Source organism: Amia ocellicauda, assembly GCF_036373705.1.
Source record: "Amia ocellicauda isolate fAmiCal2 chromosome 11 unlocalized genomic scaffold, fAmiCal2.hap1 SUPER_11_unloc_2, whole genome shotgun sequence".
Lineage (NCBI taxonomy): Eukaryota > Metazoa > Chordata > Actinopteri > Amiiformes > Amiidae > Amia > Amia ocellicauda.
The window spans coordinates 717,273-735,254 of NW_027102660.1; the positions used below are offsets into that span (position 1 = coordinate 717,273).

General features: G+C 43.8%; 1 non-coding gene across 1 annotated transcript; it reads right to left on the bottom strand.

Annotated features, from left to right (window-relative positions):
• Positions 1-17,648: 17,648 nt before the first annotated feature.
• trnav-cac (transfer RNA valine (anticodon CAC)) lies at positions 17,649-17,721 on the bottom strand. The gene has a single exon. It is a non-coding gene; the product is annotated as a tRNA-Val (tRNA).
• Positions 17,722-17,982: the final 261 nt, after the last annotated feature.

Below are 17,982 nucleotides of genomic sequence, written 5' to 3' on the forward strand. Positions count from 1 at the left end.
TCCGAGGAAGAGAAAATGACGGCCGGCCTTGGGGCAGAGAGATGGCGACGGGTAACATGGCACTGGCACGCGTGCACCGCGGGTTGTTTCCGCCCGGTTTCGAACCGGGGACCTTTCGCGTGTGAGGCAAACGTGATAGCCACTACACTACGGAAAACGACCCGTCCTGGCGTTTCGAATGCCTCCCATCGAAGCAGGCTGATAAAACGCGCACAGGCGTTTCCCGTGGGCCAGCCTGTGAGATAAAGGTTTCTATTTTCACTGACCTATTTTGCATTGCTAAAGGGCACATCAGGACACTTCGGAAACTCTTTCAAAGGCAGGACGCCCTGCGCTCTGACAGTGCCTGCACTTAACCCAACAAGGTGATGCTGAATGGCTTGTTCAAACGGCTGGTGGTCTTCCGTCACCACCAGACTATGAGAGCTATACTGCGCCTTCAACTACATAAGAGTAGATAGTAGGGGTTTTTGGGCGCGGCCTATTTTGTTATGACGTATGCCCTAAGCTTATTAATATTCCTACGTCATAATTGGGGGGCGTGATTTTAGGTAGAGTTATTTCCTTAATTATTCCTACGTCATATCCGTCAGAAAGTGTGCACCCATAAAACCCTGAACAACAAGGCCACCCATAAATACCCCCACCCCTCTGAAGGCAATGCCCCGAAACTCTCCTCTCTATTTAAGAACCCGCGCTTCTTTTAGGCAATACCTCTTTAATTCTCAGCTTCTGAAACATCCCGCTTCTTCAACATGTCCAGCGACATCAACATGAAACCCCGCAAGAAACAATCCCGGGCAAGGGTTCCTGTACTCACCAATTTGAAGATTGAACGCTCCTGGGTGTTGTTCTGGGGGGCTCGACGGGGTAACCGCTTTAAAAGGGATCCCAGCTATGTTGGAGTGGAGCTTCTTGCTTTGGGAGAGAAGGAGGGTACGTTGGAACCTTTTGAGACGGTAATTGAATACTCTTATGAGGACTGGTTGAAGGTGATGGCCTGGAGAGATCTGGGGCTTGTGGATAAGACTCTAGAAGGCTTGCAAGAGGGTCCAAGAGAATGCGAAATGGAGTCTCCGACTCAGGGTTTTGAAAGGTGTGAATGGGAAAGCTTGCAGAACTACGACAGACGACGTGTGGGGTTTTGGAGGGGGGTCTGACGGCTCAGGGGCTACTCTCTTCTAAGAGGGCGGTGTGTCGTGACGTAGTGAAGAGATAGGATAAAAGGTGCAACAATTCATTCATGGTTTAAAATTAAAGAGAATGTCTTACCCGAAAGCTGCGGACGTCGACAGGCTCTACAGGCCTCTTCAAACCCGGGATCACCCCTGGTTCTATTCCCCAGATTTTGTATACACTCTGGAACCCTTTGACTGTGGTTACTCTCCAAGACCTCAGACCCCGGTCCCTCAGGACGAAACAACATGCGGTGCGATGGATGTCCAAATGAGTCTCGGGGATCCCCAGCCTCTGGAGCTCATGGAGGGCCTCGATTTTGCCGAATTGTCTAACGTCTGTGCGTCTCAGGAGGGGGTCAGTCCAATGGATGGAGAAACACCCCACAAACCACCAGGCGACCCAATGAGCATCGGACTGTCCCGGGGGCGTGATGAAGACGCAGGATTCTTGCCCGGGGTATGTGACCAAGTAAGCAGAGTGGTTAAAAGCACCCTGGTGTATATTCTGAGTGCTCTCATCGACCGAGCTCTGAAAGAAGTCTGTCGGGGGTGTGAAGTGAATCACCCCAGTCAGTTGAGACACAGTTGTTTGTTTGAACCAGACCGTTACTATTTCCTGTTCTATTTCAACGTGTTTTACAGAAGACTGAACAAACCGTGGCTGAAACCGGCACTAATCAAGGCGCTCTCTTACTCCCACATACATGTCACTGTGGGACAAGTCCAGAAAATCATAGATGAGATTTTGCTGGAGCTGAAAAAGGAGCCGTTTATAATAGAGAAACTTGGGCAGCTGCTCAATGACCTGGATGAGCCGAGTAGAAAAACCGCTGGCAAGCTAAAAGCTTATTTCTTCCGTAAAGAAGTTAAAGCTGGGGGCAGCGACGAAGAATTCGACATCTACGCCACTGATTCAGACTCTGACCTGAACTAAGGGACTTTGAACATGGGGAATGTTCTGGACTGCTTCTGCAACTGGTTCTGTCATCAACACTCAGCAGCTAACCTGAGAGCGCTATTACACCATGTGCTTGACAGAAAAGTAGCCAACGCGAGCCTTTTCTCTACAGATTTAACCATCGATGAGGATCAACTTTCAAACCTGGAAAAGTGAATGGCTGCTGTAACAAAGACCGGGGGGTACGAACACTGGGATGAAGGGCTCAAGGGGGCCAAGAATGATATTAGGCCATTTCATCAACATCTGTATGACCTTTTACTGAGCATGTTTAATACACCTCTGTTTACTTTTAAAATAGGTCATATTGTTGTTTTATTTACATATGTAACTGAGGTGTGTGCCTACAAGATAAAGAAACAGGTATATTTGTTGATATAGATCAAGTAACCAATCATCTGATTTCTTTTTGTCTGGACCGTAGAAAAAATTGTTGTGTATGTTATACTTTTCTCAAATGTGTAAAAAGGGGTATCTGCTCTCCTGAAGTTGAATAAAAAACCTTGTATAAAAACTTTGCGCATAGTGTGGGTCTGTGTGGTTATTTGACAGAATGACTCGGCAAGCTCCCCAAATGCAGGAACTATACTACAACCCAGCCAAGATTGGGGGTTTGGCGGGTAAGAAGGGTTTTCAAAGAGGACTCGCTGAGGCCGGAGTGAAGGTTAATGATGTGGTTGTTTCAGAATGGTTACGGGAACAAGACGCCTATACCTTACATAAACCTCTCAGGATTAACTTTAAAAGAAACCGCGTATATGCAACTGACATAGATTCACAATGGCAAATGGATCTAGTCGATATGTCAAATTTATCAAAACATAACAATGGTCACAAATTGATGTTGATGTGTATCGATGTGTTATCAAAATATGCCTGGGCTCGCATTCTACATAATAAAACAGGTCGGGCGGTGACAAGGGCCTTTGAGGATATATTGTCCCAGGGTCGATGTCCTAAAAAACTGCAGACTGATAAAGGAAAAGAGTTTCTCAACAGAGAATTTCAGAATCTACTGAAGAGACACAAAATACATCATTTCACCACCGGTAATGAGCTTAGGGCATCGGTAGTGGAGAGGTTTAACCGCACCATAAAGACCAAAATGTGGAGATATTTTACAGCGGTCAACACGTTCAAGTATTTTGATAAAGTTCAGGATTTTATCGATGCTTACAACCAAGGGTATCACACCAGTATTAAAATGAAGCCTTTAGATGTTGATCAAAGTAATTCTTTTAAGGTCTATAAAAAATTATACCGACCATTTATTAAGAAGGGAAAAACTACTTATTAGTTCAACATCGGTGATGTGGTTCGCGTTTCAAAGCTAAGGAGTACTTTTGCCAAAGGTTATGAACAAACATTTTCTGACGAATATTTTACAGTTACCGAACAGTTGGCTAGAGACCCCCCCGTGTACCGGTTAAAAGACTATGACAGGGAGGATATAGAAGGAACGTTTTACGAAGCCGAGTTACAAAAAATTATTGTGGGTAAAGACAGTGTATACAGAGTTGAAAAGATATTAGCTGAAAAAACCCAGAACCGGAAAAAATATGTGTTGATGAAATGGCTTGGATGGCCTGAAAAGTTCAATAGTTGGGTCCCGGAACAACAGGTTTGCGATATTCAATCCTTATTACAACATGCCCGCGGGTGTGTTGGGGGCATTACTTTCGATTCTCAAGATGGAATCAGGAGGCTTCTACGTGACTCTACCCAGTAATGCCTATCTCGATATATATCCTAAAAATGAAATATCCAGTTACACGGTACAATTTGGAAAATCTATAGATCTAAGGGGGTCGTGGGAAGTGGGGTTGGCGGAAATACAGTATCCTTACACTTGGGCTGTTTTACAAGATAAGGATGCCACCTTCGCCATTTTTGATGATGTTAAAAAGAGTCAATGGACATTCACGATACAAGGAGGTTATTATGACAATGTGGATAAAATATTAGATGAGATGCATAAACAGTTCTCAGAAGGCACCCCCAACATCAAGCTATATTACAACCCTATTAAAAACAGAGTGTACAAGGTGTCAAAACCAGGTATTAGCATTCAAACCAGCGGCCAACTGGGGCGTATATTTGGGTTCTATTCTGACACAGAGAGCAGGTTCTCAGAAGTGGTGGGGCGGCTTTTACACTCTTTATGTGTATACGGATATCATAACCCACCAGAGGGTCGGGGATAGTTATGTCCCCCTTTTGAGAAATGTACTTATTAAAGGTAAAAGCAATGACATGGTCACAATTACTTATGACAAACCACACTACGTACCAGTCTCAAATACCCACTTTGACAACATCACGATCGAAGTAAAATCGGATCAGAATATCAACGTACCCTTCCGCTTCAGTAAAGTTAATGTCAAACTACATTTTCGACCCCTGAAACAGTTTGTACATTATTAAAATGGCTACCTCGAGGGGTTATGTAGATCCTAGCGCCTATGTGGATTATTACAAGATGCAAGATGGAACGGCTTGCCCGGTATTGTAGGAGCCCCCACAATGTATGGCGCCGGTCTAGGAGGACTCTTTCGTGGTCTCTTTAGAATGGCCATACCCCTGCTTAAGAGAGGCTTTGCTATAGCCAGACCCCACTTGAAATCAGCGGCTAAAAATATTGTTAGTGACGTGTTCACCAATGTTATGAACCGGCCAGCTAGCCATGAGCATCAGGAGGGTTCGGGTCTCATGGTAATGGCGAGGAGGGGGGGGTAAAAGAAGAAACAGCATGTGTCCACCAGGGGGCGACAAAGATCCGTGGCTAACAAAAAACGAAGAATCTCTCATTCTCCAACATATCGTGGAAACACTCGGAGAAGGAAGCAGCACAAGAAAAAACCTGCAAAAAGAAAGTCTCAAAGAAAGAAAAATAGAGCCTCAGGATACATCTTTTAAACATGTCTTTTGTCCATCGGAAGAGTCTATCGGAAGAATGCGTCAAATCAGAACTGGATCTGTTTACAGTTCCATACACTCAAACGAGTATAGATAAGATCATATATGTAGAGATTCCCCCTCTTTCTGCAATTTCAGACACGGCCCCTCTGGAGTTTTTTATAGCTGGCAATGGCGAGGATTATATTGATTTGAATAACACATTTATTTTAATGAACTGTAAAGTGACTGATGAGGATGGCGATGCAATCGAGAAGACGACCAACGCTGGGGTCATCAATTACCCGGTGGCCACCATGTTTTCACAGGTGGATGTGACCCTGGGAGATCGGCTCATTAGTCAAAGCAGCAATACTTACCCCTATAGAGCCATGATGGAGTGTATACTTAATTATAGTGAGGAGACCCTAAGCAAACAGTTCAGCCCCGGCCTTTTCTTCAAAGACATCCCGGAAGCTATGGACGACAAGGATCCAGAGGGACTCAATAAGGGTTTGCAAAAAAGAATGGCCTTTTCAACAGAAGGGAGGACCTTTGAGCTAATGGGGCATATCCATGCAGACATATTTTTCCAAGAAAAACTCATGCTCAACGGGGTAGACATTAAAATTAAAATGATCCGTAGTAAAAGTGCTTTTTGTCTGATGACCCCTGATACTGAAAAATATAAACTGACCATATTATCGGCCTCGCTGTTTGTGAAAAAAGTGTCCGTCTCCCCGGCGGTTAAACTAGGACACGCGCAGGCGTTAATGACGGCAAACACCAAGTACCCGATCGAAAGAGTCTATATGAAAGTCCACAGTATCCCCGCAGGGACACGGGTGATGAACCAGGAAAATCTGTTTCTAGGACAGCTCCCAAAACAGGTTATTATAGGTCTCGAAGATAATGATGCATTTACCGGGGTTTACAACAAGAACCCCTTTAACTTTAAACATTATAACGCGGAATTTATAGCGTTGTACGTCGATGGTGTGCAGGTTCCATCCAGACCTTTTCAACCTGACTTTGAAAACGGCAATGCGGTTCGTGAATATGACAGTCTAGTACTGGCTACGGGTCGCCATCTCAAGGATCAAACTCCCGGCTGATCGATCGCCGGGAATACTGCAGCGGTTACACCCTGTACGGTTTCAACCTGACCCCTGACGAAGAGTGTGGACAACATTTTTCACAGATGAAGACGGGCAATATGCGTTTGGAGATGCGTTTCAAGCAGCCTCTACCACGCACTGTAAATATGGTCGTGTATGCAGTGTTTGACAACATTATTGAGGTGAATCAGAGGAGAAACGTTATGTATGATTATTATTAAAATGAACACCAGAGAGCTCAACCACATCATGAATGCCCTGGCCAGCTCACGGAAACTGTTTCAAGGAGTCTACACCTGCGATCAGCTGCCTAAATTTAAGATCAAGAATTTACCTGCAATGTACATAATCAACACACACCCTAAAAACATGCCCGGAGAACATTGGCTGGCTATTTATCTAAGGGAGGACCACCGTGGTGAATTTTTTGATTCCTATGCAAACCCCCCGGATTTCAGACCTTTCCCTCGGAAGATCAATAACTTTCTGCTCAACAACTGTCAAGAAACCATTTACAGCGGTCGTCAAGTACAAAGTCTTCAGACCTTCACTTGTGGTCAACACTGTGTGTTTTTCTTATATCATAGATCTAAAGGAAGGTCATACCCCGATATTATGGCCTTGTACAGTGAGGATTTAGGCCAAAATGATAAAAAAGTGGCAGAGTTTGTCAGGACACTGTGGACCCCCCCTTATAACACAATGACTTACGACCCTAGCCAGCCGTGTATACAGATGGGGTGTTCTTGTGAGGATTTTAAAAGATGTCATGCGTGTTAAGGTGAAAAAATAATGAAAACAGCCTTTGAATCATTAGTTTTGTTTTTATTCAACACAATTCTTATACAAAGCAGGGGTTATGGTATAAATAAATGTACAACATTTGAAAAATAAAAAATAAAAATAAAAAATTGTTTGTCGGGTCATTATTTACAGGGGAGACAAATAAAAACATGAGATTAATAAGCTTCCCAACAATGGATAGATCCTGAGGATGGTCGCTCAGCATGGTCAGAGTAATGAGATATCGGAGTCAGATCAGGCTCCACCTCTTTACACAGACGGATTTTTTGTCGCGTTTCCTGGTTAGGAACTGTTGATTGGGGCATGTTCAGACAGGCCATCGCCTGTAGGAAAGCATTCCAGCCTACAGGTCGGCGACTATCGGGTACCTTATTAGTGCTAGTGACACTCTTCAACAAATCAAACATGTGTGAACCTTTGATCACCGCAACATCTTTATCAACCGTTCCCCCCGCATCAGCCCCAGAACCATTTTCTTGAGAGGCCATGGTTAAAGTTAAAATGTTTTGATCTTTTTCACCCTGTCTAACCAGACGGAGGTAGCGCTGTAACGTGTTGGTATACAACTGGGCTTTGGAATACTGATTTAAATCGGCCCTGGCCTGTATAGCTTTCATTTCAGAGTCCAGGTTGTTTTCGGCCGTTTGTCTAATGGGCTCTGGCCCGACAACATTTTTTCTCAGTTTCTCAAGCTGCTCCTGAGGGATCAAAAACATTTTCTGAGCATATTCCATTATTAACCCACTCTGGAAGCTAGAAGACTGGTTAGGAAAGGCACGGCTATGCTCAACAGCGGTCCTATAAAACCCCCGGTTTGATTAATCTTCTTTCTTTTTCTTTTAATAGAATACTTCTTATTAGCGATGATCTTGATAACCGCTTTTTGTTTTTTGAGTTTAGAATGTTGAGAAGGGGTTAGGGGTATATTACCGCGTAAGATGTTAAAAGCTATTTCACACAGGGTCTCGATCAAATCCGAGGGGGCCCCTGCCAGCACAGCTTTCCTATGGCGCGGGCTCCTCTCAAATAACATTTGCAAAAGCGGCAGATTTCTTTTAATCCGAACAGACATTCTTATTTATTTCCTTTTCTTTAGCACATAGACTGCCGGCCAATCGTGCGGGCACAAACCTGTTCTTAGGGGAAAGTCTTCTGGGGTTTGTGCATTTAATTCCGCAATCAAGTACCCGTAGGGTTTTTTGGTGGCATCCTCAAATGCCTCCAAAAAGAACTTGGTCTGGTTAGGGTACATTTGACGAGCCAAGACGGTGACCTGTAGTTTATCTCTGGGGTTTTTAAAAAGAATTATATAATTGGCATATAAATTAATAGTGCGGCTTTTTTTACCTTGAAAAAATAGATTTTGAACTAAATAAATAATACTTAAATTCCTATGATGAGTGTACTTTGTGAAAGCTTTTTCCACTTCACTGTTGTCACCGGCCTGCTCCATCAGGTCATCAAGGATCACTAGGTTAGTATTACCGGGCGGGAACAAGTCATCGCCACACAACGAGGCGGGGAGACCTTGCACAAATTTCAGATTATTTTTTTTCGAAGCCAAATCATCGTAGAGAGGTTGCCAGCAAGAGAAACACCACACTATGTTGTCAAGAGCTTGGGACACGGTTGCGTCCACATCTTCTATGATGTTCTTTATAAGATAGCTCTTCCCCGAATTGGAGGGACCGGCTATAATACAGGAGAAAGGGTGTTGAAGTCTGTTTTCAAAACCACCGCTAATATCCATAAGGCAGAGTGGTATAATCAGTCTTCAACACTCTTTTATTGTACACCACCCTGAACCGTTTGTTTAGTGATCTATTTTCCAACGTGTACCCCTTTTTATTGCGATAGATCTGATTTCCGGCTGTAATAATCTCACGAGGAGGCGCGTCTTTCTCGGTTACAAAACTTTCTACCAGGGTCGTCAGAGACTTGATGTTAATGAGCTTGTTGTTACAATGGTTCAGAGTGAAACCCTTAACTTTCATACAGGTCTTACCCGCAGCCGTTCTGTATGCGTAAGTCTTAGGACCCCCTGAAACAAACTCCACTATGTGGTCCTGAGGATCTAGTTCGCTCGTTAACTCCCCAAGGTAGTCCCCGAGGGGAGGGACCCAATCCCCTGGCCTGGTGACAAAGATTACAGAGTCAGTATCATGATAGAGCGTGCGTTCCTGCAACTGATCCATTAAGTTGTACAGTTCAAGCCGGGCGTAAGCCGTGGTAAAAACCGCTATGAAAACATTAACGTTCCCCTGTTTGGTGGGGAAATCTTTAGGGGCCCTCCACTGGACCTGTGCCACGTGGTCATTTAAGAATTGAAAGTGTGATACTGCATGTTGTTTGGAAAACATAAATTCTATAAACTGTTCAGGGGTTTTAATCAAGGTTGTGTTTAGACGGTAATTTCTTTCCCCAAACTTACCCCACAGACTGTTTAAAATCAGTTTGGACATTTGTCTCTTGGCGGGGTTTACAGTTATGTTCCCCAGCTCTAGACGGATCCCTTCCTTTTCAAAATATTGCTAAACGTATCGCTCTTTGGCCGCGGAGTCAACACACCATGAGGGATAGCCCGATGCCTCCTGTTTCCCTTTCAGATGGGTCATAATGTAATCAGCAAAAAGAGTATCAGATTTTTCAGAAAAATGCCAAACCTCATACACCTTACCGACTCTGTAACCTTTCTCCACCGCCTTGTCAAGCTCAATGCTACACCAGACACCCGTCAGCGCTCTCTCTTCATCACTGTGCAGACAAGAGGTAGTTTGATTTTCAGTTTCCACACACGTTCTACACAGAGGGAACATCAATTTTCCCGAACACCTGTAAGGCAACACGGGTAAGAACAGCTCGCGAGGAGGGTACATGGTGACTTTGATCAAACCAAAGTAATGTCCGATTTCGAGAAAGTCACGATAAACAATGGTTGGACGCCCCACCGGGTACATTTTGGTCTTGTTGACATAAGGGTACAGACTGATGAAATCATAGTAATCTACTCTCTCACCCTCCTTTACCTCATAATGTAAACAGAGGGCGTTGGTACGACCCCCAAATAACGCATCCCGGGGCTCAAGACGTTCAGGAAAGTCCAAGGTTTCCATAAACCGTTGTACCCCCGCATCCTGTTGCTTCAGGGTCGTCCACTCGTGTTCCCAAATCACCAGCACGTTCAAACCATAGGTGTTTTTTAAAGTTTCAATTCGTTCCTGGAAATCATAGTACATATCACTGCAGAGTTTTTGTGTTACGGGGTTAAAGGTGTTTGGGTCGAAGCACTGAGGACAGCCATGGTAAATACAACCTGCAAACTCATAAGCGGTACGCCGCCCGGACACGTCGCTAAAACCGTCTAAGTAGTAAGGCCCCATTTTGACTTCCCCTTGATTTAAAGCATGTCTGATGAAGATGTTATCCCGGGCACTCAGGTATTCCAGCCACTGTATGGAGACAGTCGAAAAGTTCTTTTGTCTAGCACGATAGTTGTCAGAAGTGGTGACCGCTATAGTGTTTTTCTGCAAGAAATTGGACCGATACATTTTCATGCAGAGAGACGCTATGGTCACACTTTGCAAAGGGTCGAGACCCGATGTGTTGATAACCTCGGCGCGGAAACGCACACAGGCTTCTTTAAGGATCACCACATCATTTTTACAATAAGCAGCCATCTCTTCTCGGTCATCAAAAACACCTCCCTTAACCGTATTGTACCATTTAAAGAATTCCTCCCTCTCATGAGACATCATAGTATCAACCCCATAATAAGTGGCGGGCAGGTAGGACCCTCGATAATTTTGAGTGTCCATAGTATTAAAAAAATGGCAGAACCAACCTTTCTTCTGAGCCTCAAAACCCAGAGCCTTAGGCAAAGCGCTCAATTTCATGGGGATGAAATTTAACGAGTCTATGTAACGTTAGTTGAAAGCTTCGTCGGTGAAACACATGATCTTGCTACCCTGATCTATTATTTTTGGGGTCACCCCATTTTCCACCAGATACTTCATCAAAATGTAAGAATCATAACCCTTAGCATTGTGGGCAATAAATGTGTAATTGAGGTATTTTGGACCGCGATACCGCGTAAAGAAATCCCTGACACAACTCTCACCGCTAGCTGACCACTCACGATCCAACATGTCAATACAGAGTATATAATTAGCAACGTGGACCCCGTTTTCTTGCCGGCATTCAAAAGCAAAAAAGACATACCGGTTGTGCGGCGGCTCCTTTTTAACCGGCTGAATAAAGCACTGGTGTTCGGACCCCGGGGTTAAATCAGCATTACAGATCCTGCATCTCGGCTCCAGACATTTGTGTGGTTTAACCTCATGAAAACGGTACTGGAGGCAACACTGCGGGCAATATTTAGTTTGATCACAATAACTCTGTTTTTTAACCCCCTCAGCAGCGGCCCTCTGTACCTTATGCTCGGAAAAACAGAACGCTGAGAGACAAATCCTTAAGCAATCTTTACATCGGATGGTAGGGGCCAAACCCTTACGACATTGCGGATTGAAACAGACGTTACAGTAACCGTCACAGCGGTGCTTAAGCTTATCATTGAAGGCCTTATAACACCAATGACAAACATACGAACAACCCAAAAAAGCCGTCAAACTCTTTATTCCAAAGTAATGACTATCACTTAGGAAGAGAAACAGTGTCTGTGTATGGGTTTCAGGATGTGTCTGAAATTTCACAAATACTTCCTTTACCTCACAACGGTACCACACAACAATTTTTAAAGACAACAACTCCTCAAACTTGGTGATGTCTGAAAAGGCAACCATCTGTTGAGAGTTTAAGCCGGCCCTCTGATGAAGCATTAAAGCTTCTTGCAGAGCTTGGGGTTCAGGCATGTCGGGGGTGAGTAGTTTTATTAAACTGTAAGCAAAACAGAGCTTATTGTCCCCACTGGAACTCACCACTAATTGCCTGAGCTTGGTCCTAATTATGTCGTTCTTCAAGCATTTCGACAGTCTTCTAAGCGCCCCACCCTCAGGGTTACGAACCACATTCATTACCAGAGACAGACTTTCATCAGCTATGATGGCTGCGTTACTTTGCAATAACGCTTCGATTTTAGCCAGACGTCTAAATTATCTCCACTCAGCATTACAGATAGGTTGCTAAACAAATCATCCCCTCTGAGTTCTAACTGTACAACATCTCGAGGTCTGACCCTTTCAGCAACCTGTTCAAGCATTTTCTGCAAGGCCTCGTGTATGTTGACAAATATTTCTGCATAATTGTCACAATTTAAAAGTTCTGCAAAATTAAAACGCTGAATCATTTCAAAATTGTTATAGGCCGGTCTATCTATAATCACGGGATCACTGGTACTCTTGGACACATCATCATTTTGAACAAAGCCTTCACCCCCTACATTCTCACAGAGCATGTCCTCCACAGCCTTATCAGTCTCAGAACCCTCCACATTCCGAACACCCCCACTGCTGACATCTACAAAACCCCCTTTTTGAGGAGGCTCATTTAAAGCCTGTAAAAGTCCTTCAAAGATATCCAAGACCCTCCTCTATAGTGATGGCTGCTTCTGCCGCCATCCTGTGTTCTAATTGTCTCAAATCATTTATAAAAGGGGCAGAATTTGGTTGGGGTAGCTCCTCCAAAGCCTCCACCATTTCAAACAAATCGGGGTGAACTAGGGGGTGAACCTCTATAAGCGCTACCGGTGGGAGGTGGTTATTTAGATCATTGACCATCTGTAACAGGTCGGGGTTCACCGGTAAGTCTGTTAATTCACATTCTATCGGTGGTAATTGGGGGTTATTTAAATCATTTATCATTTGTAATAGTTCCAGGTTCATTGGGACATCAGAGGAGTTCACAACAGGGCCGGGGATGTTCTCTCGGGAAGGTCTTTTTGGGGCCCTAGCTTGTTCATAATCCTTTAGTTTGTGAGTTCTTTTACCAAGTCAGGACATTTTTTAATTTATTTTTTATTTTTCCAACAACCCACAATAGTAAGGCGTTTTGTGTCTATTAAAACATTAAATACGGTACAATTCGTTAGTAAGGGTATTAATAAGGGTGTTTTGGCTCTCTATCACCAGGTTTTGCCCCACTAACACAAGTCTTTGATTTTGTAACAAAGTATGTAGCAACTCATGGCGACTTTCAGGAAGTAGCTCCGGGGGCTGGTGGCCTGGCTCAGCTTCAAAGGATGGTCGCTCCGGTAAATCTCGGTCGAAGGAGGCAGGGAGCGAGCGTATACTCATGGACGGAGACCAAGAAGGCCTTTGCGGTGACACCCTGGCCAAGCGCGGGGTACTGTTCCGCGTTTCTGTAGCCAAGAAACGGGTCTGGGGGGACGATGTTGAAACCAGGCCGTCGTTGGGTGGTGTGACCGCCCTGACTGATGGCGACCCCTGAGGTTGTTGGATGCCTGTATTTGTTCCGCCCGACAATGCGGCGGGCTGAATCTGGGGTGTTGAATTACCCCCAGAAGGCTGTGGCCTGAGTAGATGTTGGGGGGTCTCCAAGACCACCGTGGGGGATCCTCTCGGTGATCTCACCGGGGAAGATGTTTGATCCCACTTAGACGGGGTAATTGTCCTCAATAGCTCATCCACAGAATGACTATCCCAAGAGTCTTGGGAAGAATAAAAATATACATTACATTTACATCTTTAAACGGCGACAGAAATCAAACTTAAAACAACATGTCCAGGACATTCAAAACCTTTAGCTTTTTTAGACCTTTGAAAATAGCCTTAGACATTCACTACAACGCCTTATTATTTACAGACAATATATTTATTAGGACTTGATAATAAATGTAAAACAGAGAAGCCACTGTAAATAAACTGTTTCTTAAATGTTTCTTTAAAAACTGTAATATTGTTAATAAAACACACACACACACAACAACATTTCATTTTTAAACGAACCTTCCAAGTGTAAACGCTTCCTGATCCCGGGACTTCCTGTTTCACAAACGTTTTCACGATCTGTTTAAATATTAAATACAATGAACACCTTCAAGCCTTTTCCTACAACCACTTTAAAACAGAAGTATAATAGCGGGAGATAAGCCAAACAACTTACTAAACCCTTTCGGACGGCTTTACTTCCTAACCAGACGGTACGGCAATCGGTCATTTCTAAACACGTTCCCCAGAAACAAGCCTAGACCTGTCCGGACTTCTAAAGATCTTTCCCAGAACCCCCCGCCCTACAGGAAACGGGCACCCATTGCTTAAATATTAGCCCTCAACGGGCAAACAAAGCCCTTTTAAAAACATTAAAGTTTGAAAGATCTTACTTACCTCCACAGAATAATCGTTTCTTAAGTTTTTCGGCTGGTTTAGCTTTTTGCACCGCTGTGAAGGTAAGAGACATGTTTAACCTTTAACCACACCGCTTTATAAAAAGCTTTAACCTCTTACAGGCTGCAGATATATACTCACAGCTATCAGATACCGGGGCTGACGGCCTTTCAGATTCTTGAAAGGTTACGGTTCTCGAAGGTAAAACGAAACAAGCCCTTGATGTGGAAGGCCTTTCGTTGTCTCGAACCACGTTTCTTAATACTGTTAGACAGGATAATTTTTTAAAATTAACAAAACTGGACTCAAACATCTTACAGAAACGTTATACAAACAAACAGGGGTTTAGTTCTTACCCGGTCGGCAGACAGCCTGTCTAGGGACAACCACTTCTCTTGGTCGATCCTCGGAGACATTAATCACAGGCCTTTCGATAGTTTCTGTGTAATTAAAGAGACCGGCATTAATATGTATTAAAACGTTTTCATAACTCTAATGAGCCGCTTCAAAACCACACACACCCATACATAAGAACCCATGAGCGCAAACACAAAAATCTTACCGTTGTTGTTCCAGATGATCTCCTCAGCGTTGGGAATTAACTCCTGTTGACTGGCTGAAAAATAATTTTACAGAACTTAAAACAGATGTTATAGCCTTATTTACAATACATGCACACAACACGCTCTGAGTCAGTGAAAATAATCTGAAGACTTACCAAAAAACTCGTTTAAATCGAAGTCGCAGATGTTGTTTCCGGACACTGTTGATCTTTAGTCTTAAATCGAAAGGTCAGTATGAGTCTGTCGAGCTGAAGACCAGACCTTCATACTTATACTGATGTCCACATGCCGGATCTTCTTGTAAGGCATTGTTCTGGTCTGGCCTTTGTGCCGCCCTGTTACCAATTAACATATCAAAACCAACCAATAAAATGACACTGCATCAAATTTCAAATAGAAACCAAGATGGAGACGATCTCTCTCCTCTCTACTCTAAACTTTTATTAGAACCTTTTGGTCTCTCAAAAAAACATTTTTAAGCATCAAGACCTATAGTCAACAACCACTAAGAATATTTCAGGCCTTTATAAGCGCTAAAAAACAACCTGAGCCAAGAAAATAACCATAAAGATCTAAAATAACTAGCGCTTTTACAGTGATTTTTTTTTTTTTTTTTAATAGCGATGCTTTGTTTGGTATTAAACAAGTCACAAACTACTCAGAACAGAGTTTATCCCCGCAAAAGAGATATTTGGGTTTACTTTACAAAGCTTATGAATTATATAGGTTAAAAGTATTCTGAATGTTTTGATACCACACGCCATACCTACTGTTGTCTGAGCCCACCCCCGCCCCCCATGGTGTGAGTGATTTAGCCTTGAGTGTTGTGATCTATTTAGCATTGAGTGATCAGTTGTTTTTATTTTTTAAACGATTCCTTATCATCAGGGATTGAGACTGCTAAAATACCTTAAAAGCATATCCTTATCTTAAGTCTAACTCTTATGAGCTTTAAGACCCTAGAATGTATTTAAGTAAAACGACTGAACACATTATGTGAGAGATAAAATATAACCACAGCTTTTTTTTTTTTTTTTTACAAAAACAATTAACCTATACACACAAACACCCACACACACACCCTCTTTTTTAATTTTATTTTTAATTAAATTTGAGGGGAGAGACAGAGCCAGATACAGTGTGGATAACATAAATACCCTATGCAAAACAGGCATTGATAGGACCTGGGATCATAACAGACAACAGAACTTGTTAATCTTATAAAATGATTGGGCGAGATAGAGAGAGAGACAGACAGAGACAGTGTGAATATGATAAACGCACTATTCAAAACTGGCATTGTTAAGACCTGGGACCATTACAGACAACAGAACTTGTTGATCTTATAACGGTTTAGATTTACTAAACCATTACATGTATATTTAAAAAAGACCCCCAACCACTACAGGAAGAGCCGACCCATTCACACTCTACAGTTGACCAACAAGAACAACAAGAACAACAGGTTATGGGCGGCCTTGTTGTTCAGGGTTTTATGGGTGTACACTTTCTGACGGATATGACGTAGGAATAATTAAGGATATAACTCTACCTAAAATCACGCCCCCCAATTATGACGTAGGAATATTAATAAGCTTAGGGCATACGTCATAACAAAATAGGCCGCGCCCAAAAAACCCTACTATCTACTCATAAGAGTAACAGCAATGTCGCCGATCCTGCTACGGTCGTATTGTAACAGCAACAACATGTATCGATTTTAAAAGTGTCAGTTCCTGCGCCTCGCAAAGCTACCCTTCTTACATCGTTTGTTCTCAAGGTCAGGATTTCTTGCCACTCCGAGGAAGAGAAAACGACATCCAGCCTTGGGGCAGAGAGATGGGGACAGGTAACACGGCACTGGCACGCGTGCACCGCGGGTTGTTTCCGCCCGGTTTCAAACCAGGGACCTTTCGCGTGTGAGGCAAACTACAGAAACCAACCCGTCCTGGTGTTTCGAATGGCTCCCATCGAAGCCGGCAGGTAAAACGTGCACAGGCGTTTCCCGTGGGCCAGCCTGTGAGATAAAGGTTTCTATTTTCACTGACCTATTTTGCATTGCTCAAGGGCACATCAGGACACTTTGGAAACTCTTTCAAAGGAAGAACGTCCTGAGCTATGACAAGACTTACACTTACCCCAACAAGGTGATGCTCAATGGCTTGTTCAAACAGCTGCTGCTCGTCTTGTGCCACCATCAGACAATCACAGAGCTATTGTGCCTTCTACACCTTACGGTAGCAACAAATCTAACTACTGCTTTACTTTAACAATAATAATGACGGCGACTACGACGACAACAAGAACAACAAGAACAACAACAACATCAACAAGAACAACAACATCATCATCATCATCATCATTATCATTAGATTTTAATTAAAAGTGGCTACACGAGCGTTAACAATTTCAACCTGTCGACGGACGGACGCTCTGAGTGCACCGATTTCGGGACACTTCGATAACTCTTTCAAAGGCAGGACGCCCTGCGCTCAGACAGTGCCTGCACTTAGCCCAACAAGGTGATGCTGAATGGCTTGTTCAAACGGCTGGTGGTCTTCCGTCACCACCAGACTATCAGAGCTATACTGCGCCTTCAACTACATAAGAGTAACAGCAATGTCGCCGATCCTGCTACGGTCGTATTGTAACAGCAACAACATGTATCGATTTTAAAAGTGTCAGTTCCAGCGCCTCGCAAAGCTACCCTTCTGCGATCGTTTGTTCTCAAGGTCAGGATTTCTTGCCACTCCGAGCAAGAGAAAACGACGGCCAGCCTCGGGGCAGAGAGATGGGGACGGGTAACACAGCACTGGCACGCATGCACCGCGGGTTGTTTCCGCCCGGTTTCGAACCGGGGACCTTTCGCGTGTGAGGCGAACGTGATAGCCACTACACTACGGAAACCGACCCGTCCTGGAGTTTCGAATGGCTCCCATCGAAGCCGGCTGGTAAAACGCACACAGGCGTTTCCCGTGGGCCAGCCTGTGAGATAAAGGTTTCTATTTTCACTGACCTATTTTGCATTGCTCAAGGGCACATCAGGACACTTTGGAAACTCTTTCAAAGGAAGAACGCCCTGAGCTATGACAAGACTTACACTTTTCCCAACAAGGTGATGCTCAATGGCTTGTTCAAACAGTTGCTGCTCGTCTTGTGCCACCATCA